Source organism: Oryctolagus cuniculus, chromosome 8 (genome assembly GCF_051225735.1).
Source record: "Oryctolagus cuniculus isolate XC-2025 breed Fujian yellow rabbit chromosome 8, ASM5122573v1, whole genome shotgun sequence".
NCBI classification, from domain to species: Eukaryota; Metazoa; Chordata; class Mammalia; order Lagomorpha; family Leporidae; genus Oryctolagus; species Oryctolagus cuniculus.
In genome coordinates this window covers 113,858,159-113,876,120 of record NC_142874.1, presented here as the reverse complement: position 1 = coordinate 113,876,120, position 17,962 = coordinate 113,858,159, and the positions used below count along the sequence as shown (strand labels likewise).

The 17,962-nt window shown below is 42.5% G+C and overlaps 1 protein-coding gene across 3 annotated transcripts in view; it reads right to left on the bottom strand.

The window, feature by feature from the left end:
* RASGEF1B (RasGEF domain family member 1B) overlaps nucleotides 1-17,962 on the bottom strand; it is a 614,689-nt gene that overhangs the window by 92,905 nt on the left and 503,822 nt on the right. The window lies entirely within an intron of this gene.

Genomic DNA, 17,962 nt, shown 5'->3' with positions numbered 1-17,962 from the left:
TCACTTTTATAGGTTGGCACTTTTTTTTCCCCTAGTTCCCACTATTGCCATGTTTCAGATCACTGTTGTGTGTGCATGAATGTGCGCAAAAAAAAAAAAAAAAAAAGCCATGAAAAAAAATATCCTAAAATTAATAGTTCTTATCCTTGTGATGAAATATATGGAAGAATTGAGAATCAATTTTTCTCCCCTCCCCCTCCCCTGTAGTGTCTAATGACTTTTATTAACATGCAATGCAAATGAGAAAAAAGATCCATAAAATATTTCAGATAAAGTTTTCTGTCATGTTTTAGTTAGAGGAGGAAAAAACAATTAGATTTTCACATGAATAATCATGAGGAGAAAGGAGATAGAAGCCTAGAGAAGAGAGAGCTGGGTATCATGAGGTATGAGAATTGACATGAATGCTAACCAGGCTTCAGTCTTCCCTCAGCCACTGAGTGACAGTTGCGTAAAAGTAATTTCAGACCAAGATATTTTGTAGTTGTTATTAAGACAGTAAATTCCCAACATTTAGCATGCTCACAAGTGCTGTGTTCTGGTTAATAAAAAAATGCAAGGATGAGGATCTGCTAGGCATTTAAGAGATATTTCCTTCTGGAATAATGGTTGAAATATTCTGGTTACTAGAGAGTAACTATGTATAAAGGGCGTGGATTATAAGTATGCAAAAAATAAGAGGTGGCCCAAAATGCTATTGAAAGTTTAATGTTTAATAAATCACACGGGATCTTACAGAATCTTGACTAATTGTTTTGAATATGAGTGGCAAAATAACACAGAACGGCCCAAGTACAAATGCATATGGAGTTCCTTTTACTAGATTACGTGATAAATCATCATGCATCTTTTCTAAAGTGACTTGCAGAGAGGATGGAGACCGAAATTAATTGCTTGGCAAATAGAGATTAGACTTCGCATCTACACCGTTATGGACTTTTGATGCCATTCACCTTCCTTTTTATCTATACCACAATACTTTGTGCAGGATGATGAATCCAGAATCATGACTCCTGTATCCACATTGCTTAACTAAGAATTTTAAATGTAGGCATGGTAAGGGCATTTCCTTTACATAATATAGGGTTTCTTCTAAAAATTTTCCACTAGCAAGTTTTGTATAGATGGGGGATGGATCAAGGAAGAACCTCTAAATCTATTATTGCCTTTCATTATAGAAAAACAGTAGCTGAAGATGAAGAGGGATAGGTCAATCAGAGGTTGAGAAAAGGATGTCAACCTAATTCATTCCACAAATATGTTCGAATGCCGACTGTGTGCCAGGCAGTGGTGCAGGCACTTGTGAAGATGGATTTCTTTAGGGCAGACAGACAATAAACAATGGGCATCATTGGGGCCACACTGAGGGATCACAGGTTAGGCTGCCTCTTGCTATGCCAGCATCCCATATCAGAGTACCAGTTCGAGCCCTGGCTGCCCCACTTCCAATGGCCACTTCCTGCTAATAGGCCTGGGAATGCAGTGGAAGATGACCCAAGTACTTGGATCCTTGCCACCCATGTGGGAGATCCAGATGAAGTTCCAGGCTCCAGGCTTCCGCCTGGACCAACCCTAGCCATTGTGGCCATCTAGAAAGTGAACCAGGAGATAAGAGAACTTTCTCTCTGTGTCACACTGCCTTTCAAATAAATAAATAAATCTTTAAAATGATAAGCCGTGTAAATACATAAATGACATTAGAGGGGGATAATAAGTTATCAAAATAGCATGGAATGGGGGGATTAGGAGAGTGGGATGCTTCGGCAGTTCTAAATGGTGTGGTCACAACAGGCTTCCATGTAGAGATTTTTGAGCAGAACTTAAAAGGAGATGATGGATCAGCCACAAAGATCTGGGGGAAGCGACAACCCAGGCTCCAAAGAAGGGATCATGGGAAGGAGAAACCCATTCTGCAAGGAAAACAATAAAGCAGAGCATGAGAGTCTTTGGAGGCCAGGAAGCAGTCAGGAAACTCCTACCATAAAAGGACTGGGGACGACTTGGCTTTGGACATTTTGACTGGAGCAATAAGAAATACTCTCTTTGCCCAAAATGTGATTAGCATGTGTGACGTGGCTCTACAAAATTAATATATACATGTGGTCACCTTGCACAGACTGCAATACCAGCATATCATGAGAGGCTAGCAAGTTGAATTCATTCATTCTTGTTTTCTGAGCACCATGTGTGCCAGACACCGTGTTAAGTATCAGTGTGGTGGTGACCAAAACAGACAAGATGCCCATAGTCACAGAACAGACGTCCTTCAACTAAGTGATGAATTTGCTATCATATTACAAGTGCTGTGGAAAATTCCATAGAAGCAGGAAAGCGGATTGCAGAGTCGCCTGACCTACTTAGGGAGTCAAGAGAAGCTTCCACGAGGAAGCGATATTTGAGCTGAAATTTCAGGGATGAGTTAGATTCATCTAGAAGCAGAAGAAGACATGGAATAGCTGAAGTATTGAAAAGCCAGAGAATCCAGCAGGGAGGGAAAGTTCCACCAGCCGGGATCCTAGCAGCACACCCCGGGCACGCTTCAACAGAGCCAGTGAGGACGCTTCCATAAAGTGGCTCATTGCGGTAGTGTTGTGGGAAATCCACAAGGGACGTACAGGGCCCCGGGACAGCAAGGATGGGAGGCTGCTCCTCTGCCTGGACATCCAAGTGCAAGGAGGAGTGTTTATCAGAGAACATAGTTACAGGAAAGAGACTCCTGCAGCAAGCGTGGCCCTCTGTAGGGACACGCAGTTAGGCTGAGCCTCCAAGCAGGCAGAAAGGCCGGGAGTGAATTCCACTCTGCAGTCTCTGGCCGCCTTGCATGGCCCGTGAGTTTTCAGTCAAATGGACAGGACATGAGTGAGGGCTAGAACTTCTTGAGGACGTCTCTGAAGCTCAGCTACTGGGACACACAGCAGGGTAGAGGAGGATGGAGTGCGCAGGAGGGGTGGACAGAAGATATCCTGTGTTGGGGCCGGTGCTGTGGCACAGTGGGTTAAGCCACTGCTTACGATGCTAGCATCAAATATGGGTGCTGCTGGCTCAAGCCCCGACTGCTCCACATCCAGTCCAGTGCCCTGCTATCGCTGCTGGGAAGGCAATGGAAGATGGCCCAAGTGCTTTGGCCCCTGCCACCCATGTGGGATATCTGAATGAAACTTCTGGCTTCTGGCTTCAGTTGCAGCCATTTGTGGAGTGAACAAGTAGACTGAAGTTCTCTCTCTCTCTCTCTGCCCAACTGCCTTTCAAATAAAGGAATAAATCTTCTTTTTAAAGATAGAAAATATCCTGTACAGTATGGAACAGTCACGTTGGTCAAGGATCTGAGGATCAATTGTGCAAAAAGTGATAGGCAGTAAGAGAATGATGTGACCAGACTGCATTCATAAGGGAAGGACACGCTTGTAATGGGAGAAGAGACGCTCACGGAGGATGACAGCAGTTTCCATAGGAGGCACCACGGTGAGCCAGTGAGGGGAGATGGCCATGGCGCCTCATCTGGTGGTTGCAGAAGGTGGAGAGGTCTGCGAAGACTTGGGAGGCAATGGGTTTCTATTGGTTTGGAAGTGGGAAATGTGGATGAGGGAATGAGGAGTGTCAGAGAATAGGTCTATTAGAATTTGGCCTGCACAAGCAGATGGCTAGTGGTGCCACTCCCTGACGGGTTTGGGAGCTGGAAAAGGTTACAGACTTGGCTCTTGTGAAGCTTTGATAAAACCAACTTCAGGCCGGCCGCTCACTAGGCTAATCCTCCGCCTAGCGGCGCCGGCACACCGGGTTCTAGTCCCGGTCGGGGCGCCGGATTCTGTCCCGGTTGCCCCTCTTCCAGGCCAGCCCTCTGCTGTGGCCAGGGAGTGCAGTGGAGGATGGCCCAGGTGCTTGGGCCCTGCACCCCATGGGAGACCAGGAAAAGCACCTGGCTCCTGGCTCCTGCCATCGGATCAGCGCGGTGCGCTGGCCGCAGCGCGCCAGCCGCGGCGGCCATTGGAGGGTGAACCAATGGCAAAAGGAAGACCTTTCTCTCTGTCTCTCTCTCTCACTGTCCACTCTGCCTGTCAAAAATCTAAAAAAAAAAAAAAAACCAACTTCAAGTGTCAAGTTGGCACCCGTACTTAAGAAGGTATAATGACCTCCCTAAGTATCTTCTATAAAGTATTTTCTTCAGTCCTCAAACCATTGAGGTGAATTTTCCCCATTTTATGGATGAGAATACTGAGGCAATTTAAACTCCTGGCTAAAGTGCACTACTAAAACCTAGACTTTTTAACTCCAGCTGGAGCTCCTTCTCGGATTGGCTACACTTGCAAGTCACTGATGAACCAGAGGGGCCTGAGGAAGAGGTTAAGGGAAGGTGAACAATTTCTGTTATGAGGTCTCGCTTCCTTGCTTCATTTGGGGTAAATATGGATTTAATTCCACTGGATCCTAGAGTAGATTTGTGGAAGTACCAACCAATCAATCAGTCAGCATTCACTGGGTGATTGTGACATGGCTAGGACTTCGCTGCCTCTATAGTGAGATTATAAATAGTATAAGGGGAACCTTGATTCAGGGGCTTAAAACTTATTTGGGGAAGCAAATATACACAGGAAACCCTGTGACATGTGATAGCATCATATGCTGATAAAACACAATGACAAACTGGATAGGACTAACTTGACAAAAGGACACTGTACATCATGATAAAGTCTTACTTAGGGGAAAACTGCATTGTGTTTTCAAAAGGAAGTGGATAAAGGGGATAATGCCATGAGTGGATGGTCAAAGAAATTTCAGCATTTGAATGTTTATCTGTGTATTGTATGTCTATGCCTCTTTCCCGGAAAATCTGTTTATGCAATCAATTACAGTTAGTTAAATTAAGTTCATCAAATGGTCTGAGAGTGGGAGCTTCTGGGAACCTGTTTTATTTAACATTAATTTTTTAAGTTCCTACAACCAAGAGTGCTTTCCTTTTATTTAGACAAGGGACAGGAATCTGTTTATATTGCTATTGAAAGGAAAGCTGACATTGTGGATGTGTTTAAATCTGATACAAATCTAAATCCTCTTCCAATAATGAAAAATACCATCAACAAGACTTACTCTAAGATCTTTGGAGCTCCATAAAGATTACTCTTTATGGGAAAATCACCTTGAGCTTATTTCCAAAAAGAAAGATAAGACCTTTCTTAAATAATAGCATCTAGAAAAGATGAATTTCCTTCGTAGTACACAGCAGACTTTGACTGTCTTGGGTGCCTGTTTAGCATTTCATAGGTGGGTTTTTATATATCCTACAATACATACTAAATGACAATTCGGCATTATGGTTGTACATTTAATCTGTCTTGAACATTTTTGATTACTTGTACTGCCATGTTGTTGTTCAATAGAACTGCTTCCTACAGAAAACCACTCTTTATGCTTTCTCAGAATAGTGTGCACTCTGTAGCATCTTTGGTTGCAGTCATCCACTTTTTCCTGATAATTCTGCTAATATGCTGTGAAATATTACAAATTTGAATAGATGGTGTATATGACAATAAACTCTGCATGGGTGAGATTCAGATAACCGCTTATCAACATTTGAAGATACTGGTACTTGATAGTGTCTTAAGGAAGAAGTATCTTCAAATCTGAATATGAAGCTGGAAAGTCACTGGACTAACTTTAAAACAGAACAACAATTCATGGCTTTTAGATTTTCAATACGTATGTTAAGAACTATGTACAAGGGGCCAGCGTTGGGGCGCAGCAAGTTAAGCCTCTCCTTGAGACACTGGCATCTCCATATCAGAGAACCAGTACCTGTGCTCTGTCGCTCCCCCTCTTCGTGGAGGAGCGACACTAAACCCTGCCTAGGCTTCATATCCGAGTCACGGCACCATTATGTCGCTCCCCGTCTTCGTGGAGGAACGACACAGGACCCTGCGCTGTTCTTTCGTCTGCTCGGCCCTCCCCGGGTTTGCTGCTGGTTCTTCCCGGGTTGGCTACCGTCCCTCCACCTCCGTGGAGGAGCGGTTCCCCCTGCCACATTCCCCACTTCCGCGGGGGAGCGGCACACCGCCGGCTGGCTCTCTCGGGGGCTGCACAGGTGTTCCCCTTAGATGTTCCTGGTGCATGTTGTCTCTCTCCTCCTTTATAGTCCTCTTCCGCCAATCCCAACTCTGCTACCCACACGCCGAGTACACTGCTCTCCTCCAATCAGGAGCAGGTCCTGCTGTTTATTGGTTGAACTGGAGGCAGCTGTGTAGAAGCTGCTTCTCCCTTCTCAGCGCCATATTGTGGGAGAGCAGATGCATAGAATAAGTCTTAATTCCAGTAACTTAGTCTAGTCCGAGTTGCTCCCCACAGTGCTCCACTTCTGATCCAGCTTCCTGTTACTGTGCCTGGGAAAGCAGTGGAAAATGCTTCAAGTGTTTGGGCCCCCACCACCCAAAAGAAGGTTAAGAAGGAAGTAGCTAATTTATAATCTAAGACTAACCCAGTATTATCATAATTATAAAAATATGTTTTTAATCCTTCCTAAAAATATTTCCTGCTTTCCTTGGAGGGAAAACTGCAAGTTCTTCTAGTACAGAATAATCCTATTCCTAAGCAAGAGAGACAAGGCCTAGAGGCAAATGGAAATTTCTAAAATCTGGGGCGCCTCATTGAGGACCCCAAATTCCTTTCTTGAAGGTAAATCCCCAACAGTTCTGCTAAAATACAAAGGGGAGTTAGGACTGGTTTGCAGTTGGGGTTGGATGGCAGAGACATTTCTTCAATGTCCCCCTTAGGAGGCTAGAAGATAGCATTTTCCCTGCGGTGGGTTCATGTAAAGTGACATGGGTGTACAGCTCAGGTTATTGGTATCTTTTGTCTGTTGCTTGGAGTTAGAAAGCCATGGGCAGATGTCCAGGTGGAAGGTGTACCCTGAACGAGAACATCGCCTGTTACCTCCTATCACACATGCACGCACATAAAAGTGGAAAAAGTACATTCCTCTTTCCCATGGCAAATTTCACTTGCCAAAGTGATTTGAAGAATTATTTTGCTAAACTCTCCTTTATCTTGCGCTGGATTTTTTTCAATGTTTTGTTTAGATAAAGAGACTCCTAGAAGTATTTAAATCTGTAGAACACTTTTTTTTTCTCATTAACAAGCTTTACTGATATGAGGACAAGATCTTATCATTATACTGATCATAATTAAAAATGTGCATAAGTATTTCATGGATTTTGCTATATTTTTTTCCCCTAACCCCCAATCCAATTAATAGTATTAAAATTAAGCATGCTATACTTTCTGAAGTATGAAATCATTCTTCAGGGTAAAACAGTGTTTTTCAAATTGTGATTTGGAACACACAGGGTAAAGAAATCAAACTAGAGGGACTCATTTAATGTCAGTGAAGAATTAAAAAGTAAAAATAGGGGTGGGCAATGCAGCACAGCAAGCTAAGCTGTGGAATGCCCACATGTCAGATTAGAGTACTTGCTGATCCAGCTGCCTGTAAGGCATCCTGGGAGGGAGCAGATGATGGCTCAGGTGCTTGGGCCCCTGTCTCCTTTTGGGGAGATCTGGATGGATCAGGGCTCCTGGCTTCAGCCTGGCCCAGGCCTGGCTGTTGTGGACATTTAGGGAGGAAGCCAGCACATGGAAGATCAATCTCGCTCTCTCTCAAGTAAGATGAAAAATAAATAAATAAAAATAAACATTAAAAAAGTTAAAATGATATGGAATGGACCAGAAGAGAAACATTAGACAACATCATACTTGGTTAAATAGTATTATTTCATTAGACTGTTTCAAATATTTATGGGTATATGTGTATTGGGGTACACTATAAATTTTATTTGTTTTTTTATAGCAGTAAAAAAACACTAACACCTACTTAGCTACATAAGTTCTTGGATAAGTGCATCTGCCTAGCCCTAATTATTTGCCTTTTACTTCTTATTTCAAACGTACACTTTCAAAATGACTGAATACATTTTGATAAGGCCATATGCTAAACTATTATATGGCAATGAATATGAGTAAACTAAAACTATTGCTTTCAGTAATAATATGTGAGTCTTTTTAAAAAATATTTTTATTTATTTATTTATTTATTTGACAGAGTTACAGACAGTGAGAAGGAGAGGCAGAGAGAAAGGTCTTCCATCTATGGTTCACTCCCCAAATGGCCGCAACAGCTGGAGCTGCGCCGATCCAAAGCCAGGAGACAGGTGCCTCTTCCTGGTCTCCCATGCGGGTGCAGGGGCCAACCACTTGGGCCATCCTCCACTGCCCTCCCGGGCCACAGCAGAGAGCTGGACTGGAAGAGGAGCAACCAGGACTAGAACCAGCATCCATATGGGATGCCGGCGCCGCAGACAGAGGAGCAACCCACTGTGCCACGGCACCAGCCCCTGAGTCTTAAAAACATAATATTGGAATGAAAAACCAAGGTGCCAAAAAATACACACAACACGGTACCATTTCTTTGAAGTACAATAAAACAAGCAGAACTCAACATTGGATTGGCTAGTGATAAATGCTTACAAGATTAAAACCATTAAAAGAAAGCCACAGATAAGAAAAACATAAAATCGAGAGTGTAGCTACCTCTTTTTAGACGTTGAAGGGAAAATGCAAGCTATCAAAGAAAACATGTAGCAACCTTCTATGGTGTTAGTATTTTACTTTAAATTGGGGAGTAAGTTTTATTATTTTTCATAAATAAAGTATCTCTTAAATTTGTGTTAAACTAATTTTCTTGCTAGTATCCAACAAGTTCCAATAAAAGTGAACTTGTTAAAAATTTATAAAAATGTATTTTTTTTCTTAAATTTTGTCTTTGTTAGAAGTCTGATAACTAACCTTATTCCCAAAACATACCACCTTTTCAATGATCGCTTGGCCAATAATCTCCCAGACAACCAAGCTTATTTGAACCTAAGATGAGCTTTCACCCAGCCCCCTGGACATGACAAAGTGAAGATCATTTTCTCCAAACTGTAGACTCCCTCCTGAGATCCTGCATAATGTTCTTTCCTTTGCCTCAGTTTCCCCAGCTGCAAGGAAAAAATTATGTGCGACTGTGAATTCCCACTCCCTAACATGCTCTCACATCTGAGTGACAAGACCAAGCATTTCTATAGCAGCACTTCATAAACTCGCTACCTGATGACATATCATCAAAAAAAAAAAAAAAGACTTCTGAATGGCTGCGAAAATATTCCGCTCCAATCCGATACACAATTCATTTCATAGTTCAGCTCTTTTTCTGAAAAGGTGCGAAGCGATTCCTGAATGGGTGGGAAAGCAGGTGCCTGCAGTTTCCTGTCTTTAGAGAACTAAATGATATTAGAAGAAGTTAAGCGCTCACACAGCACTCAGACAGTACTTTGTATGCGCAAACTCACTTCCTCAGTCTAAGTACAGACAGTCTCCAAGTTGAGTGCAGTTGGTGCTCTAAATTCACTGGGAAGTCGGTTGCTTGGCCTGTACATTCTATTTTCCAAAGGAGACGATGTAGGAAATGTTGGAATGGGTCCCTCTCCAGGTCTCTCAAGGGGAAAGTGCTGATGGTTCCTTTGGTCCCTCTTGCCTCCAAGGCTTTGCAAGGTGAAAGAGTTTGGTGGGGAAGGCAGAGGTGCATAACTGATGCTATGAGACTCTAGGTGTGGTACCCCTTGGGGCTACTTCTCTGTGGCTCTTCATGCTGGGCAGCTGACTGGCAGGAGGGCGGGATGTGTAAGTGAGGGCCTTCTGAGACAGGATGCCCGTGTCAAGGGAGGTTTTCAAGGGCAGGCAGGCCAGATGGGGCATCCAGTAAGAGTCTAGATTTCCTATGGTGAGTGTTCCTTTCAGGAGTGTTGGAAATTAAAAACGGATCCAATATTTATCCACTAAACTGTTCAAGGCTCCAAGACAGGGAAATTATTATGTGTCGCTCCCCCTCTTCGCGGAGGAACGACACAGGACCCTGCACTGTTCTTTTGTCTGCTTGGCCCTTCCGGGTTTGCTGCTGGTTCTTCCCGGGGTTGGCTACTGTCCCTTCCACCTCCGTGGAAGGGCGGTTCCCCCTGCCACTTTCCCCACTTCCGCGGGGGAGCGGCACACCGCCAGCCGGCTCTCTCGGGGGCTGCTCAGATGTTCCTCAGGTGTTCCCGGTGCATGTTGTCTCTCTCCTCCTTTATAGTCCTCTTCCACCAATCCCAACTCTGCTACCCACATGCTGAGTACGCTGCTCTCCTCCAATCAGGAGCAGGATCAGCTCCTGCAGCTCAGTCAATCAAATTGGCGAGAGGCAGCTGCGTAGAAGCTGCTTACTCCTCTCCCAGCGCCATATTGTGGGAGAGCAGATGCATAGAATAAGTCTTAATTCCAGTAACAGTCTAGTCCGAGTTGCTCCCCACAATTATGTTTGGCTGACATGTACTTCTTTTGCCCTTTTTCTCTTTTGCTTCTATTTAATGAGGGGGCAAAAATCCTAGATTTTTAAAACCACAGCTCATTTCCTGATAGAGGTCCCAAGGCTACAGCCCCAGCTTCAAGGCCAGGGGAAGCAGGGCAGTAGCAGAGGTGGTCCGTGTCTGGAAGACCATGGAGAAGACCTGCAGGCCACAGCAAGATATGATACATGGGTCTCAACCACTGTATGTGAACCACGAGGATCCATTGCCTCTGAAAAGAAATGATTCCTCTAGCATGACAGTACATTCAGTGGACAGGGCCGACCAAGCGTTCCTAAGAAGCAGAGCGCCAATGTCACCACTCAGTAACCATGCCAGGACGTCCTGGGCATTTGAGGAGCAGCTCCAGACCTGAGAGCTTGCCACTTCCACTTCTAGCTTGAAAAAGTTCAGGGAAATTTACATGGACAACTGATTACACGTTAATGCAACCATCTTTACATTTTCCTGTAACTACTCAAAGTAAAGATGTGCGTGTTAGATGGGACTCAAAGTTGTAATCAAGCAGATTTTGATGATAAAGGTGAGGAGAAGAAGAACCCTGATAAAATCCATAACCTATCCCAACACAATTATGCAAATTAGCAAAGGCACAAACACTAGGACGTGAAGAGTATCAGAGTACAAATTGAAGAAATACATTTGTAGAAAAATAAAATTTTAACACAAATTCATTCTTATCTTCAGCCTTGGAACAATCCAAGGATGATTTTCAGCTACCAGCTGTGTCATTTTCCTCTCTCTTTCTCTCTGATACAATGACTGAGAATTCATATAGTGTTTGGGACAATGCAAAGAAATGAATAGTTATAATCATTTTCTTAAACAAAAAAGTTAGGTAAGAATTTTGCTGGTGGTAAAAAGACCTTGCATCCCTAATGCGACCTGAAAGTCAGGGGTAGCAGTGGAAATTATCACTGGATAAAAAGTTTCAAACTATAACTCTATGTGATTCTTTACAAGTTTGACATTGAATTGACTATTAATAGAAGGAATGTTTTAGAGGGGGAAAATACTGTAAGAATAACTACATCTAAGACTGTGAATATATTCTTCTAATAGCCTATGCTCCTGCAAGGCAATCCTTTCATTAAATCAAAAGCATAACGTCACTTTGAAACACTCCTACACTCTCAGTTGAAGGCATAGCAAAGTATTTTATAAAAGACTTATCCAAAAGAGTCCACACAGTTGATTTAGAATTTTATGGACACTGGATATTTCTTAGCCTCCAACTCCTCAGTTTCTCATGAAATCAGCAGTCAGTCTTCATTCAATCAGAAGTGTGGATAGGTTGATTCATGCATTCCAGAAAGATTTACTGAGCGGCCCTGCATGAGGTTCTGTGAAGGATGCAAAGATAAATCAAGCACAAGTCTCATTTTTCTGGGGAGACGAGAGTCTAATAGATGGGATCAGACATACCCATAAAGAACTAGAATACAAGGTCAAAAGAGATGTGGATGACAAATCAGAGGAGAGCAGACCTGGGAAAACTTTCCTGGAGAGGGAAGAGATGTCCTGGACTATACGCTAGGCATAGAGGATGGACAGGAAGCACAATGCAGGTGGAGGGGAAAGTACGATCAAAGGCATGGTTCAGCTGGCTAGCGAGTAGCATGAAGGGGAATACCAGCCTTTGTGGTAGGAGAGGACTGAAGGAATCTTTCCTGGAATCAAGAATTAGGAATGCCATATGTTGAGGAGCTATGTTGGATACCTCACATCTCACCTTGCAGGCAGCACACTTAATCCCTGCACTATCACCACCCCAGCCTTTGTACAGAATGAAAGCTTAGTAAATGATGGAGGAGACTGCACCATAGTGGGAATTTAATCTTTTGCCTGCCTTATACACAGAGGTTAATTTTGCTTTTTACTGTACTTTTACAAAGAAATAGTGCCACATAAATACCGTCAAATGAATTATATACAGGAATGGGCACATGGATGGATGAGTGGGTGGACATGTAGACAGGTGGACAGTGGGTGGATGCATGACTGAATCGGTGGGTGGGTGGAGAGTGGGATATGTGATTGGATGGATGTATAGGCAGACAGGTGGATGGACAGGTGAGTGGGTAGTGGTAGATGAGTAGGTAAAATGGCTGGCTGGCTTTCTGTATACCTAAAGATATTGGGTGATTCTCTGCATAATTACAAAAAATGTTAGCAATATAAATAAGAACAATTGTTTGCTAATATAATTTTAGCTTGATTGTAAGAGTCAAGTACACTTTTAGTATGCTTGTGAATTGAGGACAATCTTTATTGGAATAGAACTCAAGCCACATATCCCTTTATTTCCTAAACCGTGCATCCCTTCCTGAAAGAGTGTAGGATTTAAAGTTCTTCCAAGAACAGCCAGAGTAAAACAAGGCAATGGAAAGGTAAAAATAAGTTTTACCTTTTATGGTTCGAGTATTTTTGTAAGGTTGATACTCACCATTATATAAAGTGAGGGGATTCAGTTATACTAACAATTACAAAAATTGCAGAACATCGAAGTTTATTTTCAAAACCAACAAACACCAATCTGCCAGACAACACAACAACCAATGATCTAGAAACCTCAAAAACTGTACTATACAAGGGGGCCTAGTTCACTGGTGAGTTTACATTTTGTGAAAAATACCCCAGCTTTTCAAAGTGTGGTCCCCAGTGGAATCAGCTTGTTAGCAATGCAGCACCTCAGGCTGAATCCCAGCTCTATTGAACATGCATTTTCTTTCTTTTTTTTTTTAAGATTTATTTATTTGAGAGGCAGAGCTACAGAGAGAGAAGGGAGAGGGAGAGGGAGAGGGAGAGAGGGAGAGAGGGAGAGAGGGAGAGGGAGAGAGGGAGAGAGGGAGAGAGGGAGAGAGGGAGAGAGGGAGAGAGGGAGAGAGGGAGAGAGAGAGAGAGAGAGAGAGAGAGAGAATCTCTTCCAACCCCTGGTTTAAATCTCAAGTGGCTGCAACAGTGGAGCTGGGCTGATCTGAAGCCAGGAGCCAGGAGTTTCTTCTGGGTCTTCCATGTAGGTGCAGTGGCCCCAGCACCTGGGCCATCCTCCACTGCTTTCCCAGGTCATAAACAGAGAGCTGGATCAGAAGTGGAGCAGCCAGGACTTCAACAGGTGCCCATATGGGATGCCAACACTGCAGGCAGCAGCTTAACCTGCTATGCCACAGAGCCAGCCCCTGAATACACATTTTCATACACATATTAAAGTTGGGAGAATACTGCCCTATGCTCTTCTAGGATAATCAAAAATGTATATAATATTGCATGTTTTTAGTTTCATTAAATCCATTATAAGCAGTATTTGCTTATGAATCCTTTTTTTTAATGGAACACTCATTTAACATTGCATGGAAATTCTAGTGCACAGTTTGGGTGATGCTTAAATCAATGCTTACTAAAGTTCTCCCAAAAAAGCATTCTATGTCTGTGTTAATTATATAGGTACAGATATATATATATATATATATACACACACACACACACACACATACACACACACATATATATCCCCTATCTTTCTGAAAAAAATTGATTCTATTTACATATTTAATGCAAACAACACAAAATGAATTTATTAGAGTTGAGAAAAGTGGCAGAATGAAATTTTTAGTTCTTGGTGACCAGAAGGAACTTTTTGACAATGAACCAGCCCAGTCAAGAGCTCAATGTCTACAGGGGAATATGTGGGGCTGCAATTTCCTTTCACTCTCTTGGGTCTTTTCCAAAATATACATTCTTCATTAATAAAGGCTGATTTTTACGTTCTTTCTTCCATTTGTCCCTATTCAAATATTTTATTTTTAGAAAGAATATTATTTTAGGGGCTAAAACTTTCATAGGCTTTTAAGAATGTCATTAAAGAATGTTAGTTTTCATTTGAAGCTTCTTTGAAAAAATGCAAATTGATAAGTAAGACTTAGATTTAATTTGATATTACTGGAAGTAATCTGAAAATAAACAATACTTCCCAATTGTGGTCATTCAATCCTGTAAGTCAACCTTTTGAACAGGAAATTATAGTGCATTTTCCTTTATGTTCTCTTGGTGTTTATCCCAAAGCACATGGATCACACCCTATCTCTCCTATCTCCTCCGCCCTCCGAAGAACACATGGATCCGTGATGGTGGCTCTTTTTGTTTTTAATCTCAGAGACCAAGTATTGAGAATGGAAAGGGCTTTGTCACTGCAGACCTCACTTTGTTCTGAACAACCCTGGGGATGAGCAGGAGGAACAGAACACTGATGTGCGGGCTGGAAGATGAGACTATTTTAAGTGGTATACACAGGCCACTTTTCTTTTCAAAGTCATGCATTTATCTTTATCAGAGAAAAAATATCTTCAGTATAGCAATGTACCACATCCTGGCTATTATTGTTTAGGGTGCAGTTAAGTTTAAAAGAAAGTGAAGCAGTTTTTTAAAAAAGCAACTATTACAGCTATGTACACAATAGGAATTTTAACTATGGGTAATGTGAAAGACTCCAAGTGGGAAACACTCCTCAAATGTAACTCTTTTGATCTGTATATGAAAATAAAGCCCTCTATATGTGGAATATGGTGGGAATTAGGGCCTAGTTGTTAATTCTCTGAGTCAAATTAATATCCCTGAGACTATTGTCTCAGATGAAAATACCTCAAGTGTATCTAAAATATCTTCGGGATGTTGACTTCTCAATCACAGTGAATGTCCACTTCCAGACACCGGGCAGCTGACAACATGACCTCAGTTTATAAGTTTCAGAGTTCTCCAAAGCATTGCGGTGAGTTATAAGTAGCAGAATAGGTTGAGTGTATTCTACGTTAGGTTTGAGCCCTAAGTTGTCATTAGAACTTGCCTCACAGCTGTTACCCTTTCTCTATAGGTTGTTTTTATCCCTCACATTTTCAAATAGTAACTTGAACAAGTAGCAATTCTGCCTTCAATTCCTTTGTTATGAAAAATATAGAGTAAAAACTTCTTACATCATTTAACTTTCCAGTATGTTGGTTTCCCCATCCATGAAATAACCACTTAATTAACTGATCTCTAAGGTAATTTCTAGCTCCAAAGTCCTATGATTTTGTAATTATTATAAAGATGAATGGAAGATTAAACCCACACAGAGAGCTGAACTTCCAGGCAGAAATGTGCTATCAAAACTGGTGTTTCTTAGTGCTACCAAGTCAGAAGTACTCAACAAACGTGGTCTTACTTAATTTTCTCAGCATGCATGTGCAACCCCTATTTCACATATGGAGAAACTGGGGTGCACAGGGACACAGCAACTTGTTCAAGATCACATAGCTAGGAAGTAGCAGAACTGAGATTTGAGACCCGGCCTCCTTTTGTCAAAAGACCACCACTTCACTCTATCATGCCAAATTATATTCCCATGGACAGAGCACTATTACTGCTAGCACCTCTGAGGTAAAGCTACAGGGTCAAGATTGCAAAGAAGATGTCTTTCTATTTGTCAACTTGTCAACACAGCTGGAAAAACATTCTAGGGACTGCTTACTCAGTGAGAATACTGTGAACAAATGTCATTTTTAAGTAATCCCTTAAATACATGATTCTAAATTAATGGTGTGAAGGTTTATTACACTCAATTCAGATATGAATTTGCTCTTTGAAAACCCTCAAACTCTAATACTGAACCAGGCTATGGAGAATAACTGATTAAATCTTGTTCTTGAGAGGTACAGGAATAGAAACCATATGAATATTGTAATACACACAGAAGTATTTCTGTGGCTTCAGGATTATATTAGGTTTCATCTCATTGAAATGCAAAACAAATATTGCTAATATGTGAAAATGGAAATAAAGTGAATAAATAAAAATTGAAGGAAATGTAGAAATATATAAAATCATAACCATAATATAAAAGTATAGCCATAGTATTTGCTGATGAATTTCATAGCAAAAGTTCTTGTATATATACATATATACAAGCATGTATGTAGATGCAAAGTCAAAAGTCAAATTTTAAAAATGCATTAAGCAGCATCTACTTGTTAGAATAGTCTTCAGACGTAAACGTATGCAGATCTGGCAGTATCTTTTGAAATAATAACTTTGTTGGAAGAAATTCACCTTGAGACCAAATAGTTCTGATCTGCCAGGTGCTTTTTAGGTGGCAAGAAAAAAGAATTTCTTTAGAACACAGAGAATCCACTTAATGATACTGGCTTTGAAAAATAATTTCAGGAATAAACCTTCATTTCTAGCTTGCGAGTTTACTTCTCACCCTAATCCAAACTCAGTGCTTGTGGAAATAAATACAAAATCATTTAAAATACTTGAAGTAGCACATTAATGCCACATGACAGAAGTGGCTTACCTCTCAGCTGGTCGTCATTTAAACGGCAGCACGCACCACAGCCAGTACTTCATGTTGTGAATGGGTTCATATCCCCAAGGCAGTCACCGCTTTGGATTAGGGGCTCTGATGAACAAGTGCTCAGATGGAGAGTAAGAGGGTTCTCCCAGGGGTCATCTTTTTGTGACTACGAAAGAGATCACTTGGGTACAGCGGGTTAACACCCTGGCCTGAAGCACTGGCATCCCATATGGGCACGGGTGCGAGACCCGGCTGCTCCACTTCCGATCCAGCTCTCTGCTATGGCCTGGATGGCCCAAGTCCTTGGGCCCTTGCACCCACATGGGAGACCTGGAAGAAGATCCTGGCTCCTGGCTTCGGATCGGTGCAGCTTTGGCCATTGTGGCCATCTGGGGAGTGAGCCAGAAGATGGAAGACCTCTCTCTCTCTCTGCCGTTCCTTCTCTCTCTGTGTAACTCTAACTTTCAAATAAATAAATATGTCTTAAAAAAAAAAAAAAAGAAAGAGATCACTTAAGAAGTCGCACTCACTTTATCTACATGACACAGTTCCTCAGTAGCCACAGACAGTGGCCCGGCACACTGTCACCCAACCCTGGGTCAGTAGCCAGCACCTCACGTTCCCATGTAACCATGAGCAGACCTCTACCGGTACCTGGCACTGCAGCTCCTCCGTCAGTACCTAGCAAAGCGCTGCTCATTGTCCTTCAGCTGCTCCAGCAAGCCCAGATGGACCTAGTGAGCTTCACCAAGGCCCCATCAAGCCCTCTGGGCTGGCTTGGCAGGGACACATGTCACCCCTCTGCTACTACCCTGTCAGGCACCTGCTCCACTGATACCCTGAGCCTCAACAGTATCAGTGCAGCATCTCAGGTGTATGTGAGGTGGGTGATGGTGCACCCTGACTCCAGTGGATACAGCACAGACTGGGAGAGCTGACAGCTTGTTGATGAACACTTGTTGGTTTATTAAAGAACCTGATTTACTAAGTGCCCACGAGGCCCTGTAAGCTATGGTAAATTTAGATTGGAGAATGCCATTCGCATCTAAAGCCAACATATGTCATTCCATCCTCCCTCCACACACTCAGGCTTTGGAGTGGCCTGGGAGTGCGAGGGAGACATGGGACTTCAGAGGAAACTTACCACCCAGCCCGGTGCATCGAAGATCATGAGCCTGTCTCACTGACCCTGCCGCTGGCTGACAAG